At 34.0% G+C, this 8451-nt stretch overlaps 1 pseudogene; it reads left to right on the forward strand.

Moving 5' to 3' along the window:
- LOC109349415 lies at positions 419-5533 on the forward strand (annotated as a pseudogene).

Raw genomic sequence — 8451 nt, forward strand, 5'->3', positions numbered from 1 at the left:
GTTGTGCCATAGAAATGACTACTTATAAGCTGAATTAAGATATATTACTAAATACTTATAGGTGAATGAAACCACTTAAAGAGAAAGGAATATCATCGGGTTAGTGTCGATAGATGAAAGTCGCTGTGGATATCAGCCCTTAAAGATAGTGGTAATATTAAGAGTCTCATAGTAGAATAGCAAACTCAATTGGGTTCTTAAGCTATGAGGCTCTCCTCATGTGCTTAAGTCCTCACACAAAACCACTCAATCTCTACTTCTCTTTCTAACTCTCTCATACACTCACCCAATGGATATTTGAAAAATTGTCTGAACCCTGAAAACTCAATTTTGTGTATCTCTTTCTACTACTTTCTGGTATTATAGGTAACCATTTTTTGTGTGTACATATATCAAAATCTGAGCATCATTATAAAACATGGCAGTCAATACATTTTCAACCACATCACTTAGAAACCAAACAAAATCACCCTTGTTCTTGTCTATGCAATCCTTGAATGGATTCTTATCATACTCCTTCTCCTAGATTCACTTTTTTCTTATCTGATCATAAAGTATGCTGATTTCTTTGACCTCAAAAGGCCTTGCATATGGTGCACAAGAATTGATTACATCTTTGAGCCTGGAAAGAACAAAAATTCATGCAGAGATCTTGTGTGTGAAGCTCATGCCACTGAGATTTCCAAGCTTGGTTTCTGCTCCAATCATCTCAATCTGGCTGAATCACAGGGCATGTGTGAGGATTGCTCATCTTCATCATCTCATCCAGATTATGTTAAACTTTCTAAGAGTTTTGGTTTCTTTCCATGGATGAAGCAAATAGGTCTGAATATGATTCAAGATGGTGATGAGGGTAAGGCAATTGAGAAAGTGGACGATGAACCTTTGAGGTGTTCTTGTTGTGGTGTCAACTTAGATAACCGGTTCTATCCTTCTTGTATTCTGATCAAGCCTTATTCTATTAACATTTTCGGGTACCCTCAGAAGCATAATTTGATCACAGAAGGTGGGGTTGATGCAGAAATTGATGGAGGTGATGATCACTCGGATCACAGAATATCCCATTTTGTGCTTGATCATCATGGAGCTGAACATGACACTGAAGAAAATTGGGGAATTAACATAGTGTTTGAGGTTGATCAGGGAATTAAAACTTTGGCTGATGAAATTTACAAGTTGGATTTGGGTTTAGAGAAAGGGAAAGAAGTCCTCGAAGATGAAACTTTGAATGCCACTAATGACGATGCTGTTCAACCTTGTGAGCACAATACTATTCTTGATGTAGATTGTACTAGAGAGATGGTTCAGGAAATTCAACACAAACATCTGGAATTCTTTATCCATGGTGATAAATGTAGATTGATTCTAGTTGAATTGGTTGAATCCATGGAGGCAGAAACTTTAAATCAAAATGGAAATAAGGTGGAGGATGAAGATTTTGTTGGGTATGAGTAGGTAAGAATACACCTAGAAGGGGTTGAATATGTGTCGCGAATCACTTAGTCTGCCTTTCCTATATTTTGCGAAAAACAGAAAGTTGTTGCACTTAATCGATTAAGCTTAGTTTTAATTGATTGACCAATATTTTTCGATTATGCTTGTGGATAATTGATTATCCTGAGTCCTACAGATCCTGATTTTATGGTTTCTTGCAACGCAAGTCACCAATTAACCAATCCTTATACAATTAATTGATTATAGAGGTTACAAAATGATACTAAAACAGATTATAGCAGGTAATACAGAATCAATCAATTCAAAAGAATATAAAGCACAAAAGTAAAGGAGATAAGGGTTAGAAAATTGTGCACAAAGAATTTTTATCCTGGTTCGTTTACGGTCCACTGCAAACTACATCCAAACCTCCCATTCTGATATTGGGAGATTTTTCTTTTTCACTATTGAAAATGTTTGATACACACAAACTTCCAGTAAATGACAAAAACTAAGACGCTACTTTCTTGGACTCTACAAACTTGACAACCTCGGTTTGACCTCTCTATCTCACATACTAAGATTACCTATCTTTTCGCGATTAGGCCCCAGTCAGGTATCACTCGCACAAATACCTCCTAGTCTTCGTGAAAAATAACAAATCTCTTCTTGAAGTGAAATTACTCACCAAGAGATCACTTTTCTTGTTCAATACAGATTTTTGAGTTTTCTTGAGTATTGATTACTCAGATATAACAATATAAACTTAACTCTAAAAACACTATGCAGAATACTCACAAGAACCTATTCTATATGAGAAAATTATAGAAAGGTTTTCACAAAACAAATTTCACAATTTCTAGAAAACAGATTTTTCTCACGTTCACTTTAAAAAACAAATCAAGAAACACAAGAATGAATGTAATGCATGAAAAAGCCCTAGAGATGCATGCAACAATTTGAATGTCTAAGCCCTATTCAATATGTCCTTATTCTCTAAACTTTTCTAATGCAATCTATATGAAAGTGTATATTCAAAGATAATCTAGTTATGCAAGATTATACAACATTATGCATGATATGATGATATGTCACATGGGCCAGAATTCTAGCATTTATACCAAACATACTGATTTTGCTATTAATCGATTATTCATCCACTTAATCGATTAATGGGCTGTTAAAAATTGGTTTTCTGTTACGTCTTAATCGATTATACAGTAACTTGATCGATTAACACATCAACAACATCAGATTGGTTAGCTATTGTAATTCTGATAATCGACTATACATAATACATAATCGATTATGTTGTATGAAAAATAGTTTCTTGATGCATGACAAACTACCCATATGATATGTGAACATGCAATACGTAGTTTTTCAAATATGATACCTTTAATGCATAAGACTATTATGTAGATGCATGAACCTACTTATCATATGATATCTAGATGTGATGTCTCAATTTTAATCTTGTTTATATTAAAGCTCTTGTGAGACTTCATCTAGGTTTACCTAACCTAGACTCGACCTAAGACAATCATCTTAAGACTTCTAATAAAAGTAAAACTTACAATGCCCTAAGTCTATAGATGTAACCCTTGAGTCTTCGGCTCATTGTTTGTTGTACGATATTCAAACTTACTTATATGTTCGTTGTCTTCATCAAAACTCAGGTTAGCGTCAAATGTGCAAGTCTTGACTCTTTGTGCGTTCAGATTTTATTCTCGACTTTGAGCGTTCAGATTTTATTCTCCACACATGTATGGGGATATTGTGATAGAATTTTCATGTCAAGATAACAAAGAGGTATTTAAGGCCAATGAGGTTGAATCAACAAAATTAGAGAGAACTCCTCAGGGTTACAAAGAGAAGTACATGATAGGATATTTATTATGGTAATTGATATGAAATTCATTAGAAAAGGAATAAGATAGAATATGATAGTTGATTATTTAAATTTAATTAAATAGTTGATATTATATTAATATTTCTAGAATGTTTAGTGTTGTAAGATGATGATACATGAAGGGTCATCATCATACTATGTTTTCTTCATTCTCTTTAAACATGCTATTGTTCATTCATAAGAAAATGAATTAAATATGAAGAATTTACTCTTTTATTATCTTCTTAGTTTATATCTTTCAAAGGAGTAGGATAATTTTATAGTGTTCTTGGTAGATTGCTATTTGCACTCTATCAGTCAACTTGGAGCAGAATTACCAAGATGCTAGATTTTCTAGAACATCTGAAGAAATGCCTAAGGATGATAATGTTGAAGTAAACATGGAAATAAGAGATATGGAACTGTGTTTTGATTTTTCTCTAGATTGTAAGTATTTTCCTCCTCAATAAGTTTACCCAATTCTTTTTCTATTTCTCTTCCTTGGTTCTATAAGGAACGTTCTCATACATTTTGTTTTTAATATTCCTGCAGTATCAGAAGATGCAACACAAATGCAAGGAGAGGAACTTGAAGCAGAAGTCTGAATAGGGACTGAAATTCCTGATCAGGAACAAGTGGATGAGTATCAATGCCAAGATGTTCTTTTGGATACAAATCAACAAAGCAAAGAGGATGCATCTACTAGCACAGTATGATTTCTTGTCCGAGATGATAGTGGTACGCCATAATTTGTTATCTTCCTTCTTCCTCAAGTCAATTAAGTTGAATATTTTACATCAATGTTCTTTTTTGTAATATCTTGCAATATATAATTAGGTCATGACAAAAGTGAATTTATAGAACTTAAAACTATGTCACTCGAAGTGAGAATACCAACAGTAAATAACCATTTGTCATCATCATCTTTGGAGCTTCATGAGAATGAGGAAGAAAACATTCCTGATACACCAACTTCTGTCGAGAGTATGCATCGGCGCTACACAATAAATTGCTACTGCTTGAGAGGAAATAATCGGGAACAGAAGATTCTTTGGATGGAAGGGTCATGAGTGATATAGAATGTGGTGAAGTAACCATTGAGAAGTTGAAATCAGTATTGAAATCTGAAAGAAAGGCTTTAAATACTCTATATGCAGAACTAGAAGACGAGAGAAGTACTTCTGCTATAGCAGCCATTCAAACAATGGCAATGATAAACAGGCTTCAAGAAGAGAAAGCTGCCACGCAGATGGAAGCTTTACAGTATCAGAGAATGATGAATGAACAATGTGAGTATGACCAGGAAGCTTTGCAGCTGCTGAATGAGATTATGGTAAAGAGGGACAAAGAGAAGCACGAGCTAGAAAAGGAGCTTGAGGGATATATAAGAAAGGTTTACGAATATCCGGTTAGAGAAAAGATGATAATGTCAAGAAGAGATAGATGGTAGAAGCATTAGAAGTAGGATTTCATCTCCCTCTTGTTGCAATGCTGAAGATAGTGATGGATTGTCCATTGATTTGAATCACAAAGCGAAGGAAGAAAACGGCTTTTATAGCCAATAAGAATGTAGCGACCAGAGCACACCTGTAGATGCTGTCTTATGTTTGGAGGAATCATTTACAAACTTTGAGGAAGAGAGGTTGTCAATTCTAGAGTAGCTGAAGGTACTGGAAGAAAAGCTTATTATATTGAACTATGAAGAACAAGGCTACGAGGATGTTAAATTGATTGAACATCTTTATGAAGAAAATGGTAATGCATATTGTTCCACCCCGGAACAGATATCAAGATCATGATAATGGTCATGTAAATGGATTTTCAAATGGTCATGCAAGTAGAATAAATGGTAAGCATCATCAAAGAAGGAACATCATTGGTACAAAAGCCAAAAGGCTTCTCCCACTCTTCGAATGCAATATGTACGGGAAAGGCAGAAGATGTGGAGTTGAGTGGAGATGAAAATGAGTTAGAATTTCCCCCTTTCCAAATGGTTCATCCGAAAAGGTACATTTGGATAAGAAAAAGGTTGCTTTAGAAGAGGAAGTTGATCATGTTTATGAGAGACTACAGCTGCTGGAGGCAGATAGAGAGTTTCTGAAACACTGCATCAGCTCCTTGAGAATCCTGGTTTTATACAATTGTCGACAACAAACTGAAGTCTTCCTCTCTTTCTTGTTTTTCAAATATCTTGTTTCTTTTGTCTAAGTAAGCCCAAATTTTTGTGGGATGTGTTGGGTGATTTAAATTACGGACCGTATCATGTGATGTGACTGCAATATTGCGGCTGTGGTGACCGCCACAATTGCATTATATGGCAATTGCGATATAATACCGAACCATAATAATGGGCCACATCAAGCCGCAGTACTAACACATCGAATTCAAAAATATATTTTAATTAAAAAATAATTCACACTGCAATTGCCGCAATCTGTATCGCAGACCAATGATCACAATCACAGGAACCATAACCACAATGATAGCAACAGCAATTTAAAATGTCCATCATCATTCACTGTTGTGGTAAAGGTGCATGATGAGTGTGTGTGTGTAGGCTAGTCAGGTACATGGCATAAGCTTATTAGACAGACCGAATTAGGGCCACTAGTTTTGTCATTTCTTACATTCTTTTCTATGAGGTTTGTTTATTTCTGAGGGAGAAAAGCTGAATCACTTGTATACTATATGCATTCATCTGTAATTTGTAATTGTATAACAAAGTGTGTTTGTTTATACTCGTGGAAGTAATTTGTTACTGATCTTTTTTACATCACTGCTATTTGTGTGATATTAAATCCAAAGTTGTACAAAAGTTGTCATGCACTAATGTATCTAAAAGAATCATTCTTGTATTTTTTAAAGGAGTGTATTTATCCCCACATACTTAGATAGACATTACTTAACACATGTAAATACAGTTTTTAGTTTTACTACCTAATTACAATAAGTCCCACTTTGACTTTTTCATATATGCACTATGATTCTGTCGCATCCTAGAAGTGAGGTGATGAGTTTCTTAGTGATATGAATGGAGCAATTTTCTTTAATTAAGCTTGTGACTAAAATGGATGTTAAAAAACAGATTAAAAACTGAGAATAATAAGCAAACACTGCTTTTCACAATTGATTGTACTTTAAGCTAAGTGTGACTTCTTGTTAGGTTCGAAAACAATACAAGTAAACTAAAATAACGAAAATATACTGTGCTGAAAACAAGAATAGAAGGACAGCACAGAGAATGAGAGACAAGTATTACAAAAATAAAATATAATATAATATTGTAAAATATTTTTATCCTTTTATATAATAAAATTATATTTTTGCCATTAAAAATATAACTAAAATTAAGTATTACGGAGATCCTTCTTTTGCACATAGATATTAGTTAAGGGGGCATATAACAAGCATATTGAAATTTGATTATTTGAAAAGGTTATTTGATTTTGAAAAACTTGCTTATATACCACTGGCTGTCTACAACTACTCTTGTTTTCTCTATAAATTTCTTCAATAAATGAACTATATTTTTATACAACTAATAAAGTGTTGGTTTAGCGATTTAAGAAGCCAATAGATCCCATAATGATAAAAAGAACAATAATTTAATTTTTAAAGGCTATACTTATTAGGAGGGACATTTATGCACCTCAAAAGGGATTAAAATTGTTACTTATAAGGTGATGGATATCTTTGTAATACAAGAAAAAAGATAAAATATCTTTGAAAAGCAGGGATTTTAGTCCCAAATTTTTTTTCTTTCATTATTTATGTTTGTCCCCATATGTTTTATTTTTTCAATTTGGGCACGCATGCAGGCTAGCACAGAGGGAAATGCAAATTGTAGTACAGATAATGTAAGGACTACAGTGTAGAAATATTGTAAGCTAAATATTCCTTTGGTTAAATCTGTAAATTTTGTTAAAATTAAGCTGAAGCAGTACTGTCATCACAGAACAGAACTACACAAGCCCTAACTATTGAGTTCCAGTACCTTCTACTCAAAATGACTTGATCTAAACTAGTCCAAAGAAATTGAATAGAATCGACTTTACAAAAGTAAAACATATTGATGTTATCTAATTTAAACAGAAAAGCAAACATAAGAAGACAATGATTTTGAATGCTCTGTATGTTAAGATACTTATCACTATCAGTACAGAAAATACGTGCTGAGAGACAAGAATTTTGAAACTTACAACCTTCATATTTTAGTGAATGCTATAAATTCACCGAAGATTTTGCTTTTATTTACACAAAAAGTAAAAGGAAAATGATTTTAGGTTCAGGGCCTGCCGACATGCATATAAAGCACTAGGCCCTTTTCAAACGAGGCATAATTTTTTACTCATCCTCATTAAAATACTTTGTTTTATTTTTATGTTTTGTTGTGCAATGACTCATATATCTATATAACAATAATATAAGTTATGGGTTTGGGCTGATGTAACGGGGTTGAGGTAAAGGGCTATATAATTATGTTATGTAAACCTAATGTAATAAAGAGAAGAATAGTCAAACATTAATCCTAATTCTCTAATAATATATAGTGGTAGCCGCTCAACGCTCCCGGGGACGTAGGCACAATTGGCCGAACCTCGTTACCAAATCTCTTATGTTATTCTATTGTCTTTGTACTCTTTACTATTTGATTGTTCATTTGTTCCCAACAATTGGTATCATTTGACTCTTACCTAGGTGCCAAATTCGAGGTGGAAAAGTTCGATGGAACTGGTAATTTCGGGTTGTGGCAAAGGAGTGTTAAGGATGTGTTGGCTCAACAAGGTCTATCAAAGGCGCTGCTTGAGAATAAACCAGAGGGTATGGATCAATTAGATTGGGAAGAGTTGAAGAAGAAGGCTGCGGGAACCATACGACTCTATCTATCAGATGAGGTGATGTATCATGTTATGGATCTGATGTCACCAATAGTGGTATGGGAGACATTAGAGAAGTGGTTCATGTCCAAGTCTCTAACAAATAAGTTGTATTTAAAACAGAGACTCTATGGCCTGAAGATGCAGGAAGGTGTTGATTTGCAACAACATCTCAACAATTTTAATCAAGTGATCAATGACTTGCAGAAACTTGATGTGAAGGTTGATGATGAGGACAAAGCAATAATA

The sequence above is a fragment of the Lupinus angustifolius genome, chromosome LG01, assembly GCF_001865875.1.
Source record: "Lupinus angustifolius cultivar Tanjil chromosome LG01, LupAngTanjil_v1.0, whole genome shotgun sequence".
In the NCBI taxonomy this organism is placed as follows: domain Eukaryota; kingdom Viridiplantae; phylum Streptophyta; class Magnoliopsida; order Fabales; family Fabaceae; genus Lupinus; species Lupinus angustifolius.